At 41.7% G+C, this 27,969-nt stretch overlaps 1 protein-coding gene across 1 annotated transcript in view; it reads left to right on the forward strand.

Annotated features, from left to right (window-relative positions):
- LOC109914703 (potassium voltage-gated channel subfamily KQT member 1) overlaps positions 1 to 27,969 on the forward strand; it is a 337,079-nt gene that overhangs the window by 154,244 nt on the left and 154,866 nt on the right. The gene's annotated exons all lie outside the window — the stretch shown is intronic.

Raw genomic sequence — 27,969 nt, forward strand, 5'->3', positions numbered from 1 at the left:
TTTATAACTGTACCCTAACTGGTGTTGGTATCCTCCAGCACTCCCCTACCAATCTAGCTCAAGTTAATTATCCATGTAAGCAGAAGCTAAATCATTAATTATTTTAAATATTTCAGTCACATCACTTCTAAGTCTCCCCCTTTCCAATTTTTTAAACAAGCTCAAGGCCGTCCTAAAAAATATCAGGGCTCTTTAAACTAGATATCATCACATTATTCCTTACCATGTGAGGGGACTAAAATGGATAATGTACTTTTGTTATGGCTGGATTAGGGTCTTGTTAAAAATAATATTAAAAAAAAAAAGAACTGCAGATGCTGGAATTGCTACAGAATTGAACAGAAATTGCTAGAGAAACTCAGCAGGTCTAAAAACATCTGTGGAGAGAAAGCAGAGTTAACATTTTGAGTCCGGGGAAAAGAAATAAAATACATGAAAAAAAAATACTTCTGGGTTTTACTAAAGCTGAACATGAGTTTTAAACAATTGTACTTTAAACAATCGTACGAGTTGAACCAAGCTACGACTGGCTAATACTCACTGTTCAGTGATTTCTGATGGCGATGCTGAGTTACTGTAGGGCACCAGTTTAACATCGCCACCATCGGGTCATCTATGATATTGCTGCTGATTCCTCATCATTCTTCATTCAATAAATGATGACCCCATGACAGTTTTCGAATCAATGTGAACTCAAAGCTAGCAGCAATTGTTAATATGTTCTTTATTAGGACCCAGAATGTTTGATACACATTTTTACAGATTAACTTGTATCTCAAATACCTTCTAATGGGTCATTATTAAAGCAAAGTATTGAGTATCCATTGAATTAACTGGCTTGGGATGCTTTTTGGTGCTTAATAAAACTATATATTTAATTCATTCACGGGATGAGGACGTCGCTGGCTCGGCCAGGATTTATTGCCCATCCTAATTACCCAGAGGATGGGTAAGATTGACCACATTGTTGTTGGTCTGGAGTCACATGTAGGTCAGACCAGGTAAGGATGGCAGTGTTTTTCATAAAGGGCGTTAGTGAACTTGATGGGTTTTTTTTTTCCCAACAATTGATTCACAGTCATCATTGGACTCTTAATTCCAGATTTGAATTGAATTCAAATTCCACCATCTGCCGTGGCAGGATTTGAACCCTGCATTCCCCGGAACATTACTTGGGTCTCTGGATTAACAGTCCAGCAATTAATATCACAAGGCTGTTGCCTCTCCCTATTGAAAATAGCCGAGGGAGAGAAGTAAAAGGTGCTGGGTGGGAAAGGAAGGGACTTGGGATTAAAGCAATGAAGAGCTCAGTGTAGAAGGAGAGGACCTTGCAGAAGGACCTGGAATCCTAGAGGAACTCTCAGGACAGAAAACAGTCCAAAACTTACTGTGCTTTTCAGCTCAGTCCAAATTAGTGTGCAATTCCTCATTGGAATTATCTAACCATTCAGCAGTTGATGAGTAGCTGATGACTTCTGGTAACAAGAGTGTACATCTGGCTACGATAAAATGCTGTAAGATGGTGTAAGAAGAATTTAGTTTGTACAAATGCAGCAAATTCCAGATTGCATTTGCAATACCAGAGACCACAAAAGCTAGTTGACAGAAGGAGTTTAAAATCTCTTTCGGGGATAACACAGTTCTGTAGAGAGCAGCATAAGCCGAAGGTTGAGTTGTCAGTTAAGCTGTCTGTCTTTCCTGGAGAAGTTTTGATAAGGACTCTGAATCTGAACTGAAAGGTTTTTTAAAAAGTGTTAGTAAAGGAAAATGTAGTGATTTTTCAATGTGACGTCCCAAAACAAAACTGAGAACTTAAAAAGTTGTGAATGTGATGGAGCCATATTGCCTCAAGGTTCTCATTGCTAAGGGTTAAGAACATGGCCATGTCTAATTGTAGTGACGGCAGTGGTGTTCTACAGTGTCCTCTCTTCTGTGAAAGTCGTAGCACTGCAGTATTGATGTGCTTTGAAGTATCCTGCAGAACACACACAATCGTAGGATCAAGAATAACATGAACTCACACAATGTAGGAATTAAGTTATAATCTAGTCCAGCTTCTACCATCTTGGCAGTCACATGAGACAATAAGAATGGAGTTACACAGAAGATACAGTAGAGAATCAGGCCATTTGGCCTAAAGTGGTCTTTTCAAAAATTCTATTCTTTCTCAGGATCTAGATTTGCTGGCAATACCTAGCATCAATTGTCCATTCCCAATCTATTGTCCATTGCCCCTGATGGAGTGGCTTGCTGTGCCATTCAGGAGTCAACCAAATAGCTGTTGACTGGAGTCACATCACAGCCTGATCAGATAAGGATGGCAGATTTCTTGCCTTGCATAACATAATTGAACCGTATGCATTTTTACAGCCATCAATGATAGTCGTCATGATTACCATCACTGAGACAAGAGTTCATTTTCAGATTTATGAATGGACTTAAATGGAATTTGAACCCTTGTCTCCAGAACATTAGCTCAGCCCTCTGGATTTCTTCTCCAGTGACATTGTACTATACCACTGTCTACATCACACAAGTTGTTTCAAACTCTCCATAGGGTAGTAAGTTCATTTTCTACGTAAATGAGTTCCTGCTGAATTTTTTTGTTGAGTTCATTAGTGGCTAAATAAGAGTAATGACTAATATGATAATATAAATATAAAATATGTCAGTGACATCCCACTGGGAGAGAATAAATTGGGTTAGAATGGTCAGGAACAACAACAAGATGAGCTGCGCAACACCAGGTTATAGTCCAACAGATTTATCTAAAATCACAAGCTGTCGGAGGACTGCTCACACTATTTGTACGTCCTCAATTAACTGGAATTATCTTGTCATTATCTCTCTGCCTATATATTCTATCCCTGTGCACCTTTCTCCACTTCACCTGACAAAGGAGCCGCACTCCGAAAGCTTGTGATTTTAAATAAACCTGTTGGACTGTAACCTGGTGTCGTGTGACTTCCGACTTTGTCCACCCCAGTCCAACACCGGCACCTCCACATCAAGATGAGCTGCAGCATAGGAAAATCCTTTTTGTACAGATGCTAGTCTGTTCAGCCTGTTACACCTGGGCAGCATACTAGCTCATCATTTGATCATGAGACAGTACAAAAGTTCTGCTTTGTTTGAATAACCAGAATTAACCTAACCTCTACAGATCCTGCAGAGTGACAAATGAAGGGGTTCATTGGGCTGAATTGGGATGATGCAGCAGAAGGAATGTTATATGGTGACTGGAGAGGCATTGAGGCCAGTGGAAATGTTGAATGCAGGGTAAGCAATTATTCCAGTATTGCAGCAGCAGGAGAAGAGGTGTGAAGTATCGAGAGACACATTGGCTGAAACTGGAATGAGAGCTGGAGATTTAATTTTTTGACCGATTACTTTTTTCAAGTGCTCTCTTGGAAATATACAAAAACCATGATATCCATGTTTTGCTGTTGACCCAGTGTGATGGCCCACTTTAACAAAAGAGAGAAGGATCTGTTAGGCAGGCTGAACCATTAATGAACAAAGCAAGAGAATTGGATGGTTTGGAAGGGAGGACAAAGGCATATGAATGCTTTTAAATAGTGTCCAATCCTCGGGACAACCCAACAAGCCTCTCAGTCCCAGGGGTTTATTTTTGAAGTGTGTTCACTGATGTTATGTATGCAAATGCAGCAGCCAATTTCCGCAGAGCAAGGAAATGAATGAGAAGTTCATTTGTGTTGGCTCAGAGAGTGATATTGGCTAGGACACAGGCAGAGCATCCAGGACTTGGAGGCAGTTCAGAAAGGAGCCAGAAAGCTGATCCCCAGAGTCTGTGGGATGAATTATAAGGAACGACTGGACCAACTTGGACATTTGAAAGGAAGCGACTGAGAACCTTCTTTAAGTATTTAAAGTACTAAACAATATAAAAGAAAAGCACAGTTTCAGAAATATACTTCAAGCTTATTATAAGATCAAGATGAAGAAGCAAAGATTTGTGATAATAGAAGGCAGAGGCTTAAGAATAGATAATCTCCTCTCCTCAGTTATGATTATACAGAAAAACTGTCAAAGATATTGTCTTTCTTCGAGTTGCAAATACTCTAGGTGGCACCATTTCTATTCCAGTTCGGTAAATGGCTGGGGTTTTAACCAGGCAATACATTGATACTGTATTTGTCCTTGAATTCATCTCTTTCTACTCAGACTGTAGCTTATGATGATTTCCCTTCTGGTGAAAATGAAAGCAAAGATTTGCAGGAATAAATTGAGCTCCAAAGTTCTCTAAGTTTCATGGGTGGCCATGGATGAAATTGGAATATTGCTGCAGAAACTGCTACAACAACGGACTGTCTTTCTAGGTTCTTGGCACTCTGCAGTCTGTGACTACATGTTTGTATTGCAGGTGCAGCATTAAGATGTGTGTGTACTATGAGGTATTGCAGATCGATGGGAGAATTGAATCACATAATGAATAGCATAGCCCGTGAGAATCTGAGGAGTTTCCTAAATATCCTCAACATTTGTTAGAGTAACTGGAAAATCAACTTCTACACAAGTTAACCGAGAGAGCCCTTGATAAAGCAATGGTGAATCGGTGCATGTATTGTCTGTGTAACTTTTCCATTGCTATATAATCATCAGCTTGTTTTCGCAAAGTTTGAATGAGTTGGCTTCAGCAAGATTTCAATTTAAGAAGGATTGGAAACACTAACTGAAACCTGGTCACATCAGATTGTATACCTGGGTCAAAATCCTGGAATTCCCTCCCTGGGCATTGTGGGTTTAACTACAGCACATAGACTGCAGCAGTTCAAGAAGGCAGCTCACCACTTCTCAAGGGCATCCAGGAATGGGCAATAAATGCTGGCCCAGCCATCAATGCCCATGCCCCATGTGTGAATAAAAAAATACAGTATGTATGTACGTATGACAATTAAATGTGCTCCCGTGTGTGCATATTATAGAGGTTAGGACATTTGTCGTTGAGAGAGCTCCTGTCTATGTTACAAAAAACAGCACCATCTCTCTTAGCGCCTTCACCATTTCTGATTTATCACTCTGCTTGTCCAACATCCAGCAGAAAATGAGAAGAATTTTCCGACATCAAAACATTGGGAAGACCAAAGTCATTGTCTTCAGGCCGTGTCACAAGCTGCATTTCCAACCATCTCACTCACTGTCAACTTCCTGAGGCTGAACCATCTGCACCTTCAACGTTGAACTTGGTACCTGCCCTTGAGATGAGCTTGTGACTACATATCCACATCATTACCAAGATTACCTAATTCCGCATCCGCAACATCAGCCAACTTTGCAAGTCAACTTGAGCCTCGCCTCTTCTGCTGATGAAACCCTCACCCATGCTTTTATTTTCCCAAAATTCGACTATCTGAATATATTTCCTGCCGTCCTCCCATCTTCCAAATCCTTGAACTCATCTGGAACTTTGCTGTCCCTGCACTAACTCTCACCAATTCCTGTTCACCCATTACTCCTCATTCTTATCATCAATTCCTCCACAGCCTTTACCCCCTCTATCTTCACCCCCTGTAGCCCCACAATCCTTAAAGAACTCTGTTGCTTACAATCTACACATGAATTAAAACCAGGAGTAGGCCATTTGGCCCCTTAAGCCTGCTCGGCCATTCCAGAAGATAATTGGTCATTAGATTATACCACTTATTCCTGCTTAGCCCCAATTAACCTTTTGCCCTTACTTTTCAAAATTCTATCTATCTCTAAAAATATTCCTAGACCACTTCCTCTATCTTTGGAAGAAGAGTGTTTCAGAGACACACAATCTTTGTGAGAAATATATTTTATTCTCATCTCTGTCATAAATGGGCAACCACTGATTTTTAAACAGTGACCCCTAATTCTCAATTCTCCCATAAGAGGAAACATCCTTTCCACACCAATCTGTCCTTATTCCAGCCTCTTTCTCATTCTGAATTGGTGGCCGTGCCTTCAGCTGCCTTTACCCTAAGTTCTGCAATTCCTCTTTAGAGCTCTGTGCCTCTCCATTTCTCTCTATCTCAAAGATGTTCTTTAAAACTTGTAACTTTGATTAAGCTTTGGGTTAATATCTGCTGTGTGGTTCAGTGTCAAATTACATCTGCTGAGATCCTGTGACATAGGGAATTTGTACAAGATTAAAGATGTGAAATAAATACAAGTTAAAACTTGCCTTTGTATTATAGAGGTGAGGAGACTGATCACTGATAGAGCCACTGTTTTGTGTATTTTATCTAGAATAGGAATGTGTATAGTATTTGCATATTTAGCAATTTTCATTATGTTGTGTTTGGTTGAGTGGGGCTTCCCTACAGCTGATCTAATCTCTCACTCTCTATCTTCCAGTTGTAGAAAACATGATTAATAATGAAATCTCTGACCATGAACTGACTGTTTAGTCAATGGGCATCATTAGAGAGGAAAATCACAAACCTCATCAAGATGGTTGAGTTGGAAGATTTTCCATAATTTGTTTCTGGAATTATATCACTTCAGAATGAATTAAGTGCAAAATCAGGTTCCTGAATTTTAATCTCAATGGCCATGCTTTGATGTCAGTGTCAGAGGAACACCTATCCCCTACAGCACCAGGTGACAAATGCAGGCTATAGTCCAAAGTAAAGTCAGGATACAGATGGGTCTTGCCATGAAGGGTCTAGATACAAAATTGCTTGAAAAATTTTGACTTTTCTTTCCAATTTGAAGCATCCATAGATTTTTCCTTTTGTGTTAGAAGGCTAGGCCTTAGACTAGGTGGCATATTTTTAAGGTCAGAGGAGAAAGATTTCAAAAAGATATTAGGGGCAAATTTTTTACACAGAGGGTGGGCATGTATGGAAAGAACTTCCTGAGGAAGTGGTGGATGTGGTTGCGATTACAACATTTAAAAGACACTTAGATAAGTACATGAATAGTAAAGGTTTGGAGGGATATGGGCCAGGAGCCGGAAGGTGGACTAGTTTAGTTTGAGATTATGTTCAGCATGGACTGGTTGGACCAAAGGGTCTGTTTCCATGCTGTATGACTCTATGACTATAATTATGACCTGGTCTATGTCGAGTTAAATCACTTCAGCTCAAAATGGCAGTCAGAGCACTACAAATAGATTCAGAACCCAAAGCTGGGAAGAGGAAGAATGAAAGTTACTTGCTAATTGTGATCATTAACTCATACTGGCAATGTTGTATATATGGACATTGAGTTAACGGTACAATTAGGCTCATTTATGACAACCTTAATCAGTTGCATATCTTGCTAATGTTTACATGTAAACAAAGTGGCAGATTACTGGTCCTGAAGAAAAACACTCTGGGAAGTCAGAAATGGCAAGAAAGGAACTGGAACGACATAAAAGTAAAGTTTTTTTCAAGGCTACAGAAATCCAATGACTTTTGTCAGTTTAAGTAAAGGTTGTTCATATAGAAACACGAGATTAGCAAATTTTGTTATGACCAGAAACAGACAGGAAATAAAGTTTGGACCCTAGGTTTCTTTAACTGTTGACATGAGGTGAAGACATTAAGCTGTCACCACTAAACCATCTAGATCAGAAGGTCACTGGTTCAGGTCATTCTCTGTGCTGAGAAACATGTCCTTAACTGGCTGTGTTACTAAGAAAGCTAGTGTGGTATAAGTGTGCCTGGTTAAGTACCTGGGTTGACTGAGGATGATCTTTTCGACACCTATCTGTTAACTCCTGGGATGTGCGCACATGTGAATGTCATGTGAAGACATCTGCCTGACTGTCATGGTAAAATATCTTGCGGCAATCCCTATTGCTTCCCCTCTGCAGCTAGATTCATACCCATAAGACATGTACTTGGATGAGGTGCCAGTGAAACCACTCAGCTGCAGGAGTTGTAATAAAAACATCAGTATTGGAAAAGGCGTGATCCTGACTTACTTCTACCATGTTTCCAGCACTAAATCCCCAGCAACATGGCAGAATCTGTTAAACTAAACCAATTACATGGGAGCTGCGGATGGTTTATAACTAAAAAAAAGATAATTTCTTACATATTTCTTTGTACAGGTAGTAATGAAAGATTTGAACATGACAACATAGAAAGTTGGTGTCCAAGTGCAAAACATTCATAATTAAGTAGTGATTTGCAAATATGAAAAGCTTTATTTTGTGACACACAGCCAATATATATTTGACTTGCTTCTTTTCACCGTTCTATTACAAATTGTAATGGCAAACCAGAAAATGTTCTCTCTGCACTACCCATGTCTATACATTAATGAGGAATCAGTGATTAGCTCGCATAAAGATATTGCTGTTATTGCTTCACTATCTCAATGTGTAACCTCACATTTTCGTGCTGTTTCATTGCAAATTATTGGGTTGGGTGCTATTTTGCCAGCTCGCTGAGATAGACAACTTGGGTTCAGAAGATTGCATGCTATCATAGATGTATTTTGACTTTGTAAGATAGTGTTGAATAGGAAATAGTGAGTCGGAAGTTCATCGTTGCAAATATAAAAGATTTTTTACAGTGCCTTTAATGTCCTTGGGATGCCCTAAAGTGTGTTAGACCCAATCAAATACTTTTGAAATGTAGTCACTTCTGTAATGTAGAAAACACACAGCCAGTTTTTCACATAAAAAGTTCTCACAAACAGTAAAGAGCAGATTGGGATTTAGGTTTGATTGGTGTGTACATTTTGGCCAGGATACAGGCAGAACGCCCCTGACTTTCCTTCAAATTAGTGCCACAGGATCCTATGGGGTCCCCCTGAGAGAACAGATAAGGGCCTCGGTTTAAGAGCAACCTGAAAGAAAAGCAAAACTTTGTGGATATGTAAAACAGACTCGAGATTTACAGGACATCTTTTGTGAAAAAAAATTGCAGCAAATCTCTTGCTTGAACTGAGTCTTTTGTCTTGCGCAGGTGAAGGAGCTGCCACGTCTCAAGTTTCGGGCCACCTCTGTCTCTTCCCAGCCATTCCCCATCTGTGTCTGTCTAGATTCCCTCTGCCTAAGGGGCTTGGAGTCTGTCACCGGCACAGTGGTTGCAACCAGATGAGCAATTTCCCAGGAGGGGCCGCACGTTTACTGTAATCTTGGTGCATTATTATAGAGTAAAATCTAAACTGCAACTTGCCTTCTGGCTTTCAAGTTGTGTAAAAAGAATGTGGAATCTGAGAGAGTGAATTTCTAGATGCTAACTATCAAAATTCAAATGCAACATGCACTCCCCGTTATTCTTCAGTATTTTCAAGCCATTTATTCCCAGCAGAGAAAGTTTTTTTTTTATAAAACTTGCTTGGGGAAAACTAGACTCTACAGAGCAAAAATAAATTTGCAGCATAAGCAGGTTTTTTTTTTGGTCTCCAACCCCCTCTGTCTGTATCTGTGCTGTGTTTATTAAAGATTAGAACATATTTTAAAGAGCTCCAAGGAATAATTTGGGGAATTCACACTCCCAGTGGAGAGCTTTGAATGTTGGGAGTGCACTTGAGGAATCTGGACATGGAGCTTAGTTAACTCCAGAGATTTTGATTTCACGGTTTTGCCTTTTCTGCACACACAGTCAGATCTGGTGCTGGAAGGACAAGTCTGTGAAATCTGTAATCTATAATTGTTTCAACCTTTATACAATTTCACATTTTCTCCTAATTGTACACCAGATGTACTACCTGATTTAAGTGTCTGTCTTTCACACGTGATGAGAGCCTTGCCATTTTGTAGCACCTTTCGTGACCACAGAATGTTCCAAAGTATTTTACAGCAATGATGTATTTGATTTTGAAGTGGCATGCAATTTTAGCATAGCACACTCCCTCTAAACACAATTATACAGTTGTATAAGTCGTTGGTGAGGCCGCACTTCGAGTATTGTGTACAGTTTTGGTCACCCTCTTATAGGAAAGACAAAGTTAAACTACAAACTGTGCAAAGAAGATTTACAAGATGTTGTCAGGACCAGTAGACCTGAGTTATAGGGAGAGGTTGGCCAGGACAGGACTTTATTCCAGGGAATGTAGGAGAATGAGGGGTGACCTTATTGAGGTGTATAAAATCATGAAGGACATAGACAGGATGAATGCATATAGTCTTTTGCCAGGAATGGGGAATTGAAAACTAGAGAGCATAGGTTTAAGGTGAGAGGGGAAAGATTTAAGAAGGACCCGAGGGGCAACTTCTTTATAGAGAGAGTGGTGCGTATATGGAATGGACTGCCAAAGAAAGTGGTTGAGGCAGGTACAATAGCAACATTTAAAAAGCATTTGGATAGGTAGATGGATGGGAGGGGTTTAGAGGGATAGGGACCAAATGCGGGCATTTGGAACTAGCTGAGTGGGCAGCATGGACCAGTTTGGGCTGAAAGGCCTGTTTCCATGCTGTATTACTCTATGACTCTATGACTCCCTTCAGCGCCAGTGTGATAATCTGACTGTAATGTGCAAGATAAATATCAGGCAGAACACTGTGGAAATCTTCCTTACTCTTTAAAATAGTGCCATCTGTTCTTTTATATCTGCATGAGAAGACAAATGGTTTAACATCTCATCCAAAAATCAGGCATCTCCAACAGTACAGCATGCTCTCCATATTGCACTGCATTGACAGCATGTCCTCACTGCCTGGATTGGGACTTGAACACACAGCTTCCTGACGCAGAGGGGTACGTTCTACTATTAGGCCACTGCTGGCAGAAAACTAAAACTCACTACACAGTTCAAATCTCATATTTTTCTGAGACCTGATACCACTGACTTCATCCCGGGACCAAGTGTTCTCTTAAAAAAAACAAATAACTGCGGATGCTGGAAATCAGAAATTGCCGGAAAAGCTCAGCAGGTCAGGCAGCATCTGTGGAGAAAAACCAGAGTTAACGTTTCAGGTCCGGTAACCCTTCTTTGGAGCTGAGATGCTGCCTGACTTGCTGAGTTTTTTCCAACAACTTCTGATTTTGTATCAAATGTTCTCTTCTTGATATTGATATTGTTTGTGTCTCTACAAAGGTAGAAATCCAAATTGTGAAGCAATGTAGGGTCCATCAAAGAGCCATCCTCTGAGCGATTTCCATGGTTACGGTGTCTTGTTACAGAGGGATGCGCATTGAACTGTTCCACTGAGGTGCCCTGTTTTGTGTCAATGTTGTGAAGAGCTTTATGTACGTGTTTGAGCTCTCAGAAGATTCCTGTTTTATACAATAACCCAGCAATCAAGGGGAAAGGAAAGAAATTTGCATTCCTTAAGGCAAAGGTGGGGGCTGGTGGGGAACAGGAAGTTAGTGCATTATTGTGCAAGTGTGCACACTTCATCCTGTGAAAGTGATAACATTCTGTTGCCAACTCATTATCACTCTGTTGGGGGAAAGGAAAGATGTCAGGATCTGATTCCTGAACATTCCACAGATGTGTGAGTTTACTCTCTCTGTTTTAATATTGTGCCTCTGCTGAAGAGATCACGGATTTGGTCTTTTTTCAACTTTAACTAATCAGTGCGAATCTGATTCGGGGTGAACCATTCTTTTTGTTTCTAAAATGACTTTGCCAATGGAAGGGTTGATTTTGCACTTTGATCCCACACCCTGAGAGACCTCCTAAATCATTCATTGAATCGCCATAAATTAGAATTTGGCCCTCGCTCCCAGCACTTTTAGTAAGTTGGCAATGTGTAGTTGCAGTGAGGGGTTGTGGGATTGGGGCCGAGGGTAGAATAATCAATCCCTGTGTGTGGTGAGGAGGAAACTTCCCTACTTTAGAAATTACCTCCATGACAGTCATCCTCATGAGTCACTTCTGGTGGGGAGGGTTTCCGAGGAGAAACTGTTGCCATTGGTAATCGGATCCCTAACACCAAAGGATATGGATTTAAGATAAATGCCAAAAGAAAGGAAGAATCCAAATGAGGATTTTTTATTTAAAATATGTAAAGCAGCCTGAGAGTGGCAGAAGCAGATTCAATTATAACTTTCAAAACCCATTTGGAAAAGACACGTTGTAGTGCTATGGAGAGAGAGAGACTAATTAGATAGTTCTTTCAAGCAACCAGCATGGGCACAATGGGCCTGACTGCCTTATTATGTGCTGTACGATTCCATAGAAATATGGAAGGTAGGACCAGCAGTGAGACTGCTCCACAATTCAACATGATCATGGCTGATCATCCAACTCAGTCACTGGTTCCTGCTTTCTTCCCATACCCTTTGATCCCTTTAACCCTAAGAACTATATCTAACTGCTCCTTAAAAATGTTCAATATTTTGCCTCAACCACTTTGTGTGACAGAGAATTCCACAGGTTCACCGAACTCTGCGTGAAGAAATTTCTCCCCATCTCAGTCCTACATGTCCTATCCCTTATCCTTAGACTGGGACCCCTCCTGGTTCTGGACTCCCGAGTCATTGGGAACATCCTTCCCTTGTTCACCCTGTCTAGTCCTGTTAGAATTTAATAGGTTTATATGAGATTCCCCCTCATTCTTTTTAACTGCAGTGAACATAGTCACATCAAAAAGGCACTTCTAAATTGTAGCTCATGTCAAAGGTGGAATTATTTGCCAAACTAAAGATCCAGTATGTACCAAACCACCCTTTCCAAAATGTATCACGATCTGGCTATTGAATTATATCAGCCTAATCTAAAGCAAGTCACTGCCCTTCTGTTTCCTCCCCACTTACGCTTATCATTTGGGAAGTGGAGGACGGAAGTAGATCCGATAGTCCTGGGGGCTGTGATTAAATTGCATGTGTGTAATGTGGTGGATGCCACAGAAATACAGCTAACTGTGCATTTAAAATGCTAGGCCATTTGGAAGCAGATGCTGTATAGTGACAGTACTTTAGCTAATTGCACTACTTGTTACATTGCTATGCATAACACTCAGTTCGGTGTTCATTAGCTATCCCTTCACGATAAGAAGTGTACCTGCCCTACCAATGTTCAGCTGTGCATTTGATATATACCTATTACTAATTTGAACACATCTGGGGAGCTGATAGATGGCTGTAAATTCAAATAGTGCTTTGATGAACACTGGATGAATAATGTTTTAACTGAGGGTCTTATGAGGAGAGAATTGCAGGAGGACTCTATTGGTGTGCAGGAAGTCTGCGTTTAACCCTTTGAGAATCAATTCACTTGAAAGTTCCTAAGTTATTATGAAAAGAAACCTCATTGAGTGATTGATATTAAAGTTGTCTAGCCCTGCAGTGACTTACCTGATGCGATTGGTACCATTTTAGGGCAAAAACTCCCTCTCTCAGACTTGAGGCAGCTCCTAACTTCCAACCTGTATAGAAAGCCCATGTAACTGACCTAGATCTACACCCGGCATTCATCACCTACCCAGACAAAAGTTCAAGTCACCATGGTCTTACCAGACAATAGTGCTGCTGTCTCATTAGAGAGAGATGACTGGTGGTGGTTTAACCTGAGGGTCGTCATATCTCAGGTGAGGGGAAGAGGCTGATAAGGAGAGTCCTATCATAGTAACCCCCAGGCCATGTGGGGATTGAACTCATGCTGTCGGTATCACGCTGCTTCGCAAACCAACCGTCCAACCAACTGAGCTAAACCGATCCACAATGCACCAAACAACCAGCCGGAACTGCTGCTTGTCCTCTGCCCATGACACAGCTGCTGCAATGGCAGTATAAGCACCCCCCTCATGAGGTCATGAAGATGTTCTGCCTGCAGGAGCCACCCTTATTCCTACACCCCCATCCCACCTGCATCTGCGGGCCATAGCTAAGCTTGGCAGCCTGTCCCAAGTTGCAGCGTGTTGACCTAATCTCTTTCCCCTATTGCGTGTGGGATGCAAGACACCACCAAGCAGCAGCCATTATGTGGGCAGGAATAAGTGATAACCTTGGCATGTGGCCCAGAACCCAAGGCTAAAGAGACTCTGGTGCAGATAATGGGCAGTGATCCCCTGGATCCCCTCTGAGGATGCACTCTTAGGATCCATTACAGTAAGTACTGTCGGCAGAATTGTTAAAAATGTCTTTTATATCTTTAAACTTATTCTAAGTTATTTCATTTACTGATGTCAGAATTTAGCTATTTAAGTTCTGTCTGATATTGTACTTCTACTGAGGGTACATGTGCAATGTTTTATTTGTTCTCTGCTAAGGTTGACCCTATGAAACCTAACTCTGGGTTAAACATTGTTTCCTATGCTTCACAGAAAGTCTTTTCATTTAAACTCATGAGTTTCAGGAATGTAACGCTAATTTTAAGTGAGGACACTCTGTTACCATACAGCTAGCGAAGCGTGTTCTAATTTCAAGCATTACAATGACGGAGATGTGTACAACAAAAACACATAGAAATAGTTGTCGGCTGTATCAGCCGCTGAATTTCTCATGCTTTTTGCAACATATCTCTGCTCCATGATATTACTCGCAAATTATCAGTGTGCTGGAAATTATTAAATACTGATTAAATTCATTATTTAACACATCTGCAAAAAGCACATCAAGTACTTGACTGCAAACATGTTGAACTTTTAAGTCCTAGATTATAGTCAGGTCAATTGATAAACCTGCTGCCATAGTGCCAAGTGGAAGGGAGTGAGCTGGAGGAGGGAGTGGGTGTTGGTAGCATTGAGGTAATGATTGCCAGAGATGGGGACTGGTCCTTTCAATAGAGGAGATAGTATCAAAAGGTGGATGAGGCAATCTTTGATTGAACCAATGGCATCTGCCGCTGACAGCAGTGATTCTTTTGCCACAGAGAACAAGTCAGTGAAAAAGCATAGATGGACAATCCAAAACAAGACACCTGCAAGTGAGGGATTCAGTGAATGGGGGGAGGGGGTTCATGTTTTGGAGGGAGGGTATGCAATTACAGGAGTTGTAATGATCATAAACTGACCAAAATACTGTAACACTGAGTGTTTCAACCATCTAACCCGAGTGAGCACCATCTCCATGTTCTCCCCCAACTCGTACACATCCCGATTTGGAGATATATATCTTACACACCTTTCAGTGCAGCTGGATCAAAATCCTGAAGTTCCCTGGCTGATATCAAATTAGGAGGAGCTTCAAAAGATGAATTGCAGTGGCTGGAAAGGAAGGCTCACTCACAAGGGCACTAATGATAGGTTCTGTTAGACATTATTGCTCATGCACCTAACTTTAATTTTTGAAGGTTACATTGGACAATCATTCAAATCCATCAAAGTCTTGGAATCAGTGATCTTTATCCAAAACTCTGCCTTCAGATCTCTACCTAAAGAGAGGTCCAGCCCACAGTGCTGCAGATGCCATCATTGGAAGAGACCAGGGAAGCAATCGCCAATCCATCCCATCTGGAATGGGGCTTGAACCCCATTCCATTGGCACCAATTTGATCAATCCAGCTGTGGTAGCAACTAAGCTAACTGGTTTGCAGACAGATAAAGGTGAATGAGTGGGCAAAGATTTGGCAGATGCAATATAATGTGGAAAATTGCGAAATTATTCACCTTAACAGGAAGAAAAAGTGAAGAATAACTGCAGAATTCTGTGTTACAGAGGGGTCTTAGTGTTCTAATGCATGAGTCACAACACGTCAGCATGCAGATGCAGTAGTAAAGAAGGCTAAGGGAATGTTGTCCTTTATTACAAGAAGAATTGAATATATTATCACTGGACTATTAATCCAGAGACCCAGGTAATGTTCTGGGAACCCAGGTTCGAATCATATCACGGCAGATGGTGGAACTTCAATTCAATAAATATCTGGAATTAAGAGTCTAATGATGACAATTAATCCATTGTCAATTGTTGGAAAAACCCATCTGATTCACTTATGTCCTTTCGGGAAGGAAACTGCCATCCTTACCTGGTCTGGCCTACATGTGACTCCAGACCCACAGCAATGTGGTTGACTCTCAACTGCCCTCTGAGCAATTAGGGATGGACAATAAATGCTGCCTAGCCAGTGACACCCACATCCCATGAATGAAGTTTTTTAAAAAATGTCATGATTCAGTTATATGGAGACCACATTTTGAATATTTCTCGTCTCCTAATTTAAACAAGGATGTCATTGTCTTGTAAGCAGTTCAGAGCAGGTTTACTTGATTGATACGCAGAATGAGCATGTTGTCTTATGAAAAAAGGCCGGACACACTGAGCTTGTTTTCACTGGAGTTCAGAAACATGAGACGTATCTTAATTGAAGCATATAAGGTTCTGAACCGGTGGACACAGAAGGGATGTTTACTGTTATAGGTGAGTCCTGAACTAGAGGCTCTGCTTTCAAATTAGGGGGTCACCCTTTAAGGACAGAGTAGGGAGAATTCTTTTCTGAGTTGTATGACTTTGGAGCCATCTGCCTCGGAAGGTGATGGAAGATGGGGTCAATTAATATTTGTAAAGGAGACGCAGATTGATTCTTGTTAGAAATGACAGTCAAACGCCATTAGGAGCAAATGGGAATGTACAACTCAAAACATAAACAGATCAGCCATGATCTTACTGAGTTGGTGGAGCAGGCTCAAGGGGATCAATGGTCTACTCCTGCTCCTAATTCATATGTTTGCATCAATGTTTCTTGCTCTTATCATCTACCACTTGTGTATTTTGGAAGGGTTCAAATTGATACTCTTCGTTTGGCTGTATTATGACCACACCTCCCTTGGCCATCACATCCAGGAGTCATAGAGTCATAGAGTCGTACAGCATGGAAACAGACCCGTCTGTCCAACCTGTCCATGCCAACCAGATATCCCAAATTAATCTAGACCCATTTGCCAGTATTTGGCCTATGTCCCTCTAAACTCTTCCGATTCATATACCCATCCAGATGCCTTTGAAATGTTGAGATTGTACCAGCCTCCACCTCCTCCTCTGGCATGTCATTCCATACATGCACCACCCTCTGCATGAAAAAGTTGCCTTTTAGGTCCTTTTAAATCTTTCTCCTCTCACCTTAAACCTATGCTCTCTAGTTTTGGACTCTGCTACCCTGGGGAATACACCTTGGCTATTCACCCTATTCATGCCCCTCAAGGATTTTATAATCTTCTATAAGGTCATCTCTCAGCCTCCGACATTCTAGGGAGAATAGCCTCAGTCTATTCAGCCTCTCCCTATAGCTCAAACCCTCCAACCCTGGCAACATCCTTGTAAATCTTTTCTGAACCCTTTCAAGTTTCACAGCATCCTTCCTACAGTAGTGGGACCAGACCTGAACATAGTATTCCAAAAGTGGCCTAACCAAAATCCTGCACAGCTGCAACATGACCTCTCAATTCCTATTATCAATGCACTGACCAATACAGGCTAACATACCAAATGCCTTCTTCACTATCTTGTCTACCTGTGACTCTATTTTCAAGGAACTAGGAACCTGCAGTCATGCAGTCATAGAGGTTTACAACACTGAAAAAGGTCCTTCAACACACTGAGTCTGCACTGATCAAAATCAAGCACCTAAATATTCTAATCCCATTTTCCAGCACTTGGCTCATAGCCTTGTATGCTTCAGCATCACAAGTGCACATCTAAATACTACTAATATGTTATGAGGTTTCTGCCTCTACCACTCTTACAGGCAGTGAGTTCCAGATTCCCACTACCCTCTCGGTCACAAAAAGAAAATCCTCACACCCCCTCTGAACTTCCTGCCCTTACCTTAAGTCTGTGAATCCCCTGGTTATTGATCACTCCACCAAAGAGATAAGTTCTTTCCCCTGTACCCTGTCTATGCCTCTCATTTTATACATTTCAATCACACCTCCCCTCAGTCTCCTCTGCTCCAAGGAAAACAATCCCAGTGTATCCAATCTGTGTTCATGACTTAAAAGTCTCCAGCCCAGGCAATAGCCCTGGTAAGTTTCCTCTGCATAGTCTCCAGTGCAAACACATCCCAGCCACAATATGGAACTCTAATGTAGCTTTTAGCTCAGAGGCAGGGACAGTACCTAAGTCGTCACACGACCTCCTCCAGCCTATAGTATCATGTTTTTAAACAAAAATGTTAACTGTGCGAGTGACGTTTCCGGGGTGCAGTAAGCAGTTATTTTAGGAGGATAGCTCTCTGCTACTACTGTAGCATTCAAACCTTATTGAAACCCTGCTCTGACTTTCTGGTGAGGCTGATAATTACAGTATCCTTCATTAACAGAGTGTGTCTCTCTCTGAAAGGAAGGAGGATGCCGTCAGGTTCTTTTGAAAATCATGCTCAGGCCATCCACGGAGACGAGCTAGGGGAGTTGCAGATGGCTGGGCGTGTGTTTATAACGACAAAATGAAGGGGGAGGAAACGAAAGACGTTTGAACTACTATAACTTTTCATATCCCATTGAAGGTATAAACCGGTTGAAACAGGTTTCAAAGGGAGGGTGGAGACAAAGGGTGCAGGGAAGTCAATCATACTTATAAACTTCTCAGTGTGGTGATAGGTTGGATATGGTAGTAATTATCTGGCTTATAAAGGAGGGGAAAAATGGGTGTAGCAAAGGCACAAAAGGATGTGGATTTTAACCTTTTTAATGATACATGGCTCGGTGAGTAAGGGGGAAATAATACACTTATATGAATAGCCTGCCTGATGTAGTTTATTAAAGGGAAACGCAACTGAACAGCAGTGTGACATCCCAGAACTTTTCAAGAAACCTATTTACGTTACTTTCAAACACAGGTTTCCACTCTCCAGCGAGTTGCTGGAGGAAGTGGAAAAAAAAGTCAAACTAACCATCTTCTCCTTGCCAACCAAAGACCCCTTCCCTGCGAATTTAAAATGTTAAAAGCAACCCGTCCCACTTTATCTTTGGTGTGTTGCAACTTCAATGATCTCCCTCTGATAAACTGATCAGCAATTTCACAACGGTATAATTAGTCATTTATGCTTGGAGCAAGGAGGGGGAGGGGGAAAGACACTGTGCTGTTGAAGGTCGCTTCCATTAACAGTGGGCAGACAGACAGGAGATTAACTTTACTGCAGGGGTTAACTCCCGTGTTTTCGGTTAGATGCTGGGGGGGTGGTTAATTAAAATCAGACCTCTTAATAAATTGAAACAGTGGTGGAGTCAGACTGGAGCTAGGAACACGGACTAGAGGATTTTGCACAAACTGGAGGGGGTGACTTCACAAAGAGAACAAGGAAGCATTTTAATCCGAACGAAGCTGCGGAAGGCCGTGTGTTAGTGCATTTGTGCTATAAGCAGCATCTGAAATTGCAGAAATTGGGCAATTTGAGGCACTCGCAAAAGCGTCACCGAGATTTTGTGTCACGGAGGGGATTTTTTTTTGAAAAAAGCCTCTTTATTTTTTTTTCCGCTCTGGGAGCAGGCAAAACCCAAGCCTCCCACTTCTTTTATTATGAAGACAACAGCTGGTAACTACTCCCCTCTTCTCTTCACTGCTGCAGGGTGGATGGGAAAGCGGGTCTCTACAGCAACCAGAAAGGCATTGCAGCTGCTTCACCACCCCCCAACACCCTCCCCTCAGCCTCATGTCTCTCCCTAGACCCTGGCTGAAGACATCTGGTCAGTGCAGCCATTTCCCAAAGGAATCACTTAATTTCATCCAAGGCTGGCTATGGAATCTCTTGACTGAGCTTTAACTGCATGATGATGAATAGGAGAGGGTGAAGGTGGCAGCTTCACTGGTTTCAAAGGTCAGGGGTTATCAGTGATTTTCATGAAAAGAAACTAGTTACCCACTGTTTGTAAAAAGGCAGTAATGTGAGGCAGAAAAATCTGTTCTTAAGATATACTGGTATAAAGACACTGTTGTCAGATTGTGCCTATGAATTGTGTTTGAAGTGCTAAAATGCAAATAGCAAGGATTTACTTAAAATCTGGATTTTACTAAGTGGTTCTTCCTCAAGACTTCATTATAATTCTGAAATTCAAGGGTGACATATTTTAAATAAATCCTGATGCGTTTAGCTGATTTTCCCCCCAATTTCTTTCTCATCTAAAATCTGACACACCCTGTCCCTGGGTCTATTTTTCCTGTTACCCAGGACACAGCCTCTAGGAATTTCTGATTATTTGTTGGATGGGAAAGGTGTTTTGTGTACAGTGTATGCTTAGGCCTGTTGGATCAAATAGTCTCTTTGTGCTGTTAATTTTAAAGCACCGTGTGGGAAGGATGGGAAAAGCAGAAGTTGAAATGTCCACATATAACATCAGGATGAATCGCACAAGATATTGCATCATAAAATTTTTCAGCACGGAAACAGACCCTTTAGACTAACTTGTCCATGCTGAACATGTTTCCCAAAGTGAAAATACTATTTGCCTGCACTAGGCACATATCCTTCTAAACCTTTCATAGAATTCCTACAGTGTGGAAGTAGCCCATTGAGTCCACACTGACCCTCCAAAGAGCGTCCCACCCAGACCCACTCCCCTACCCTATCCCTATAACGCTGCATTTCCCAAGGTTAATCCACTGAGCCTCCATATCCGTGGACACTATGGGCAATTTAGCATAGCCAATCCATCTAAGCTGTGCATCTTTGGACTGTGGGAGGAGACAGGAGCACCTGGAGGAAACCCACATAGACATGGGGAGAACATGCAAACTCCTATTCATCTACCCGCCCAAATGTCTTTTTAAGTGTTGTAGCTGTACCTGCAACCAGTCTTCAGAACAGCATACACTTCTATAATGTCTTTGATTAAAACGTCTCAAGGCATTTCACAGGAATATTATAAACCCAATTTGATACTGAGCCACAAGTGCAGATTATTGACAGGGTAAATGACCACAAACTTGGTCAAGCAGTTAGGTAATAAAGGATTTCTTGGAGAAGAGAGATAGAATGGTAAAGAGGTTTGGGGACAGAGTTTCAAAATGTAGAGCCTATCAGCAGGAGTCATATGGGAACAAGTAAAATGGGCAATGCTGAAAAGACCAGAGTTTGGGGAGCACAGCTATCTCAGAGAATTGTAAGGCTAGAGGAGGCTGCAGAGGATTAAATGAGGAAAGGACATAGAGGGTTTTGGAAACAAGAATTAGGATTTAAGCCGTTGCTTAGGGTCCCCAGCTATGACCAAATGTATCCTTGCAGGTTTCATTGTGAGGTAACCCCATGTTCCAGCCATTAGTTGACGAACACATCCATCTTCATGGTGTATTGCTTTCCTATATTAATTGTGAAGCAAAAAGACTCATTACCCAATTCAATGATGTTTGATTGTCTGTCAAACAGCCTATTCCCCCTCCAATTTCAATAATTTTGTATTTGGCAGAGAGGAATGTTGGAGGAAAACAACAATAAAATCAATTCAGAAGAAGGGTCCAGACCCGAAAAGTCAGCTTTCCTGCTCCTCTGATGCTGCTTGGCCTGCTGTGTTCATCCAACTCTACACCTTGTTATAACAATAAAATCAAGATGTTTTAGTGTCTTTTGGATTTTTCTCTCGAATTTCACATAGCAGTGTCCTGGCAATTCAGCTTCTGGATACTCCAGGCCAGTTTTGGAGATTGGCTTCTATTTAATCAATGCTAGTTAGTCGATGTAGGTCAGTGATCACAAGTATGAGAAGAATGGGTCTTGGTGTGGGTTAGAGCACAAGCAGCATTTTTATTTTTCTTTAGCAAAAACAGAAATTGTTGCAAAAGCTCAACAGGTCTGGCAACATCTATGGAGCTACATCAGAGTTAACGTTTCAGGTCAAGTGACCCTTCGTTAGTATGAGCTTGTATACAAAGGGTAGAATGTGGGATATTAGCCAGGCATGAGGTGGAATAGTCAACTCTATAGGTCTCCAAATGCATGGAGGAGTCTGATAGCAGCAGATGAGTTGAGGTAGGAGTGAAATCAGTTAACATACGGAAGTGGAAATAGGCAATCTTGGTGATAGTGCGGAATTGTGATTGGAATCGATCTCCACTTGGTTTCAGTGAGCAGTATGGCTCAGCATTAGGCATTTGTCAGGACAGGGATGGAGTTGGTGGCTCAGGAATGGAGTTTGCGATGGGGAATGAAGACCAAGTCTTTCCAGTGCTTCATTGTAGGAATTTTCTGATTCGGCAGTTTGATCATCAAAAGACCTCAGATGAGTTGAGATGTTGTGCCGAAGTAAAGCTGGGTGTCCTCAGTATGTAACAGGAAATGATGCTATATTTCCAAACAACGTTGCCAGTCCTTGTCAAATGATTTTGGTGCTTCTCCAAGTAACATCAGACTTGCATCAAACATCACCTCCAGAAGAGTAGAAGGGATTTGAAGATTAGGATCTATTTATTTTAAAAATCACTTGAGATGCAAACATTTTAATTGAACTCCGCGACGGCAAAAATTCCTTTCAAAACTGCAGACTTTAAATAAATCTCTGCAATTTACAATCTAGCAGTGCAAAGACCATGAAATGCAATGGCATGTAATCTGTTTTACTTTTAGCATTTACTATATCCTCTGAACTTGTAAAACTCATGACATTAACAAGACACTACAGTCCTCCTTTACAGTGGGGATGAGTCACTCTTTCTCATTGTTCAAATGGGGCAGGATCACTTGCTCCAGACACACTCGCAGATCCCTTTGCCCGTTCAGACTTTAGCTCCTATGTTGCATAATTTCTTCACTTGTCTCATTCCTCTCAGATCTAACTTGTTGGATCTTGTCGCAAAATTGAATTGATCACTTCACAGTGAGGCCTTCAGTCTCAGTCACATGGAAACAGAATTAGTTTTTAGCATTTTGTTGCTGGCTGTTGGTGTTTTCTTTCGGACAGTGCACTCACCCTGTGTATGCCTGTGTGCAGATAATCCTAAATATTTCTAAATATTTTTAGCCTATATTATTTTGCTGATCATCTTTGCATTTTTCACTCAATATTGATTAACATTGGTGAGGCTTCATTCTTGTATAAGACTAAATATCATTATTTAAAATCACAAAAAAAATGTACAGGAGTTTGTTTCAATGCTGGCTCTTTCTAGCGACAACCACTTGGCTTCATTATTCTTTCCTTGTCTTATCCTTCAAGTTTCTTCCTAGCTCCTCTCTGGGAGCTGCCAATGAATCTGTATTCATCATGCAATTGAGTAGAGCATTCAAAATGCTAATAACCTGTTTTAAAAAGATTATATTTCTAATTGCTTCTGCCTCTTTTGCAAACTGCCTTACATCCCTTCCCTCTGGTCATCAGTCATTCAGGCAATGGAAGTAGTTTCTCTTTTCTTTATTCTATTTAAACCTTATCAAATTTTAAACACCTTGATCAGATTTCCGTTTAACTTGTCTGCGGATGACCTCAAGTCTTTGGAGTGGGACCCAAGTCCAAGTCTTTGGGATTAGCCATTCGTTAGCATTTTATGTAGGAGAAAGAGTTTTTTAAATTTTTAAATATATTAAAAGCCTGTCAGAAGCAAGAAGGGAGGTTTACCACAATCAGGTAGAAAGTACCCAAACACAGGCAGCACGCCTTTCGATCGAATCTCTATACCCTTTAAGAATAATTGCATTGCAGGATTATTTCTGGGGCCCAACTCTGCATTTGCTGGCAACATATCCAACATCACAGTCTTCTCACAGGCAGCCTCCTGAATGGCAGTGTCTGTGTCCACCATTCAATTGAGAGCTCCCAATGTAATCCACAGCAACATTAAATAACAACTCCACATTTAATTTGCCCATTCATTCCTCCCAAAAAACCACTCTCTCTTAATTTAGATAAGTAAATGCTATTATTTTGAAGAGAAGATGCAGATAGGAAGTGCACCTAGAATTATTTGTCTGAGAAAGCACTATATTTAAAAAGATCAACTGATTTACAGTTGTATTTTATGGTTTCTAATTTGATGGATAATTGCAATATCACAGAGTGTGGACATTAACATTTACAGTCTGTTGGTACTGGATGCTATCAGTTTGCAACTCTGACAAAACTAAACAGTTTCTTTTGAACATTTTACTTTATTAATGTAATTATTCCATGGCCCTTGTATTTAAATACATTTGTGTTTCAATGGATTGAGTTGGCTTGGCAGGGGAATTATGAGGAAATCCTAATTGTTTTTGGTGTCCAGGTTCCTGAGAATTCTTAGTTCTGCTTACTTGCCTGATTTCATTTTTCTGCAATGCTTTCCTTGTCTTAATTTAAAACTGAATGTCATTCCTGAAGATGTAAAGATTTTGGGTGAAATTTAAGGCTATCCCCATGGCCTGTTTGGAGTCAGGGGGCATTTAATCAGTTGTGATGGTGGAAATGTGCATCCTGTCTTCCTTCCTGCTGCTGTTTCAGTTTAAGTCTGTGGCAGAAAGGTATTTGATTCCCACTTGTACCTTTCATTCCACCATTTTTGGTATTCACGCAGAAGTGAGTGGGGAATATTATAATGTAATGCTCGAATACCAAGGCTGGTTGTGTTGGATTGCTGCCACCTGTCTTCCTTCAGTTGCTTGTCAAAGGTGCAAGTCTGTGGTGGAGATTGGACCGTGAAAAATACTCAGTAGAAGAGTCTCTTGTCTTAGATTACAGCTCGCAACAATGATTGTTCCTTGCATCTCAATAACCATGTACAGGTTATATGAACTCTTCAGCGTAGTAACTGTTACTAACAAAGAAGTAGAAAAGGCATATGCATTTCCATCAGGAACTGTGTCCAACAGATGTGAAATAGCTCCATGAAGGTTGCTATCCCATCACCAAGTCACCCTTTATTTACATGTGCATAGTACTTGACACTGGTCCAGCTCCCTCAGAGCCAGCTCCCAGAGTCATAGAGTTGTACTGCATGGAAACAGACCCTTCGGTCCAACTCATCCGTGCGGACCAGATATCCTAAATTAATCTAGTTCTATTTGCCAGCAGTTGGCCCATATCCCTCTAAACCCTTTCTATTCACGTAGATGCCTTTTAAATGGCAGCTCATTCAATACGCACAGTGAACAGAACCTCCGACACTCGTGTTTATATTTGTCAGCCTGGGCTGTCTGATTGGATCAGGTTAACAGCTCCAGTCAGGGAACTCATAATCTATTAGGTCCACCTGGCTGACCTCATTCCACTTGCTTCAAGATGTCTATTCAAACTGCTTCGTACTCCAGGCAGTGACTGTGCTATATATCAGAAAAGGTGGAGATTGAGCCTAACATTTGTGTTAACCATTTCAAATTCGCAATCTTACACAACACTTTCTACTCCCAAGTTTCGTTCCCCTCATTTAATCCTTTATGCAATTGTACGAATCTCAATGTCTGGATTACCATTATCCTCCCCACTTCCCCTCTGACTGAGCCTCTGATTTTACAAATTTAACCAAACTCATGGTTTGAAAGTTCTTCCAGAAGTACATTTCAGTCTTGGAAGATTGAACACAAGAACGAGGAGCAGGAGTAGGCCACCCGGCCCCTCGAGCCTGCCCCGCCATTTAATAAGATCATGGCTGATCTTTTTGAGACTCAGCTCCACTTACCCGCCCACTCACCATAACCCTTAATTCCTTTACTGTTGAAAAATTTATCTAGCCTTGCCTTAAAAACATTCTTCGAGGTAGCTTCAACCGCTTCACTGGGCAGGGAATTCCACAGATTCACAACCCTTTGGGTGAAGAAGTTCCTCCTGACCTCAGTCCTACATCTGCTTCCCTTTATTTTGAGGCAATGCCCTCTAGGCCTAGTTTCACCTGCGAGTGGAAACAACCTTCCTGCCTCCACCTTATCTATTCCCTTCATAATCTTATATGTTTCTATAAGATCTCCCCTCATTCTTCTGAATTCCAATGAGTATAATCCCAGTCTACTCAGTGTCTCCTCATAATCCAACCTTCTCAACTCTGGAATCAACTGAGTGAATCTCCTCTGCACCCCCTCCAGTGCTAGTATATCTCTTCTCAAGTAAGGAGACCAAAACTGCACACAGTACTCCAGGTGTGGCCTCACCAGGACCCTATACAACTGCAGCATAGCCTCCCTGTTTTAAACTCCATCCCTCTAGCAATGACAGACAAAATTCCATTTGCCTTTTTAATTACCTGCTGCACCTGCACTCCTACTTTTAGTGATTCATGCACAAGTCCCTCTGCACAGCAGCATGCTGCAATTTTTTACCATTTAAAACATAGTCCATTTTGCTGTTATTCCAACCAAAATGGATGACCTTACACTTATCAACATTGTACTCCATCTGCCAGCCCTTTGCCCACTCACTTAGACAATCTATATCCCTCTGCAGACTTTCAGTGTCTTCTGCACACTTTGCTCTACCACTCACCTTAGTGTCATCTGCAAATTTTGACACATCACACTTAGTCCCCAACTCCAAATCATCGATGTAAATTGTAAACAATTGCGGTCCCAACACTGATCCCTGAGGCACACCACTAGCCACTGTCCGCCAACCAGAAAAACACCCATTTACCCTTACTCTTTGCTTTCTACTAGTCAACAAATCATCTATCCATGCCAATACATTACCTGTAATACCATGCAACTTTATCTTATGTAGCAGCCTTTGGTGTGGCACCTTGTCAAATGCCTTCTGGAAATCCAGATACACCACATCCACAGGTTCCCCATTGTCCACCATGCAAGTAATGTCCTCAAAGAATTCCACCAAATTAATTAAACATGACCTACCCTTCATGAACCCATGTTGGGTGTTTCCAATGGGACAATTTATATCCAGAGTCTTGCTATTTCTTCCTTATTGATAGATTCAAGCATTTTCCCCACTACCAAAGTTAAGCTAACTGGCCTATAGTTATCTGCTTTTTGTCTACTTCCTTTTTTAAACAGTGGCGTCACATTGGCTGTTTTCCAATCTGCGGGAACCACCCCAGCGTCCAGTGAATTTTAGTAAATAATTACTAGTGCATTTGCTATTTCCCCCATCACCTCTTTTAGTACCCTGGGATGCATTTCATCAGGGTCAAGAGACTTGTCTACCTTTAGCCCCATTAGCTTGCCCAGCACTGCCTCCCTAGTGATAATGATAGATTCTAGGTCCTCATCTGCTATAGCCTTCTTGCTATTAGTTTTTGGCAAGTTATTTGTGTCTTCCACGGTGAAGACCGACACGGAATAACTGTTTAATGTCTCGGCTATTTCCTCATTCCCAGTTATTAAATTGGCCATCTCATCCTCTAAAGGACCAATGTTTACCTTCGCCACTCTTTTACGATTTAAATATTTATAGAAACTTTTGCTGCCTGTTTTTATATTCTGAGCTAGTTTACTCTCATAATCTATCTTACTTTTCTTTATAGAGACAACAAGGTGCAGGGCTGGATGAACACAGCAGGCCAAGCAGCATCATAGGAGCAGAGAGGCTGACGTTTCGGGCCTAGACCCTTCATCAGAAAAGGGGGAGGGGAAGGGGGTTTTGAAATAAATAGGGAGAGAGTGGGAGGCGGATAGAAGAGGGATAGAGGAGAGGATAGGTGGAGAGGAAACAAACAGGTCGAAGAGGCGGGGATGGGGCCAGGAAAGGTGAGTGTAGGTAGGGAGTTAGGAAGGGGATAGGTCAGTCCAGGGAGGACGGACAGGTCAAGGGGGCGGGATGAGGTTGGTCGGTAGGAGATGGAGGTGCGGCTTGAGGTGGGAGGAGGGGATAGGTGGGAGGAAGAACAGGTTAGGGAGGCAGGGACGAGTTGGACTGGTTTTGGGATGCGGCGGGGGGAGGGGAGATTTTGAAACTTGTGAAATCCACATTGATACCATTGGGCTGCAGGGTTCCCAAGCGGAATATGAGTTGCTGTTCCTGCAACCTTCGGGTGGCATCGTTGTGGCACTGCAGGAGGCCCAGCATGGACATGTCGTCTGAGGAATGGGAGGGGGAGTTGAAATGGTTCGCGACTGGGAGGTGCAGTTGTTTGTTGCGAACCCCCCACCTTTATCTGCTTTCCGGAGGGACAACTCTCTCCGTGACTCCCTTGTCCGCTCCACACTCCCCTCCAGCTCCACCACACCCGGCACTTTTCCCTGCAACCGCAGGAAGTGCTACACCTGCCCCCATACCTCCTCCCTCACCCCCATCCCAGGCCCCAAGAAGACTTTCCACATCAAGCAGATGTTCACCTGCACATCTGCCAATGTGGTATACTGCATCCGCTGTACCCG

This window comes from Rhincodon typus, chromosome 17 (genome assembly GCF_021869965.1).
Source record: "Rhincodon typus isolate 14 chromosome 17, sRhiTyp1.1, whole genome shotgun sequence".
Lineage (NCBI taxonomy): Eukaryota > Metazoa > Chordata > Chondrichthyes > Orectolobiformes > Rhincodontidae > Rhincodon > Rhincodon typus.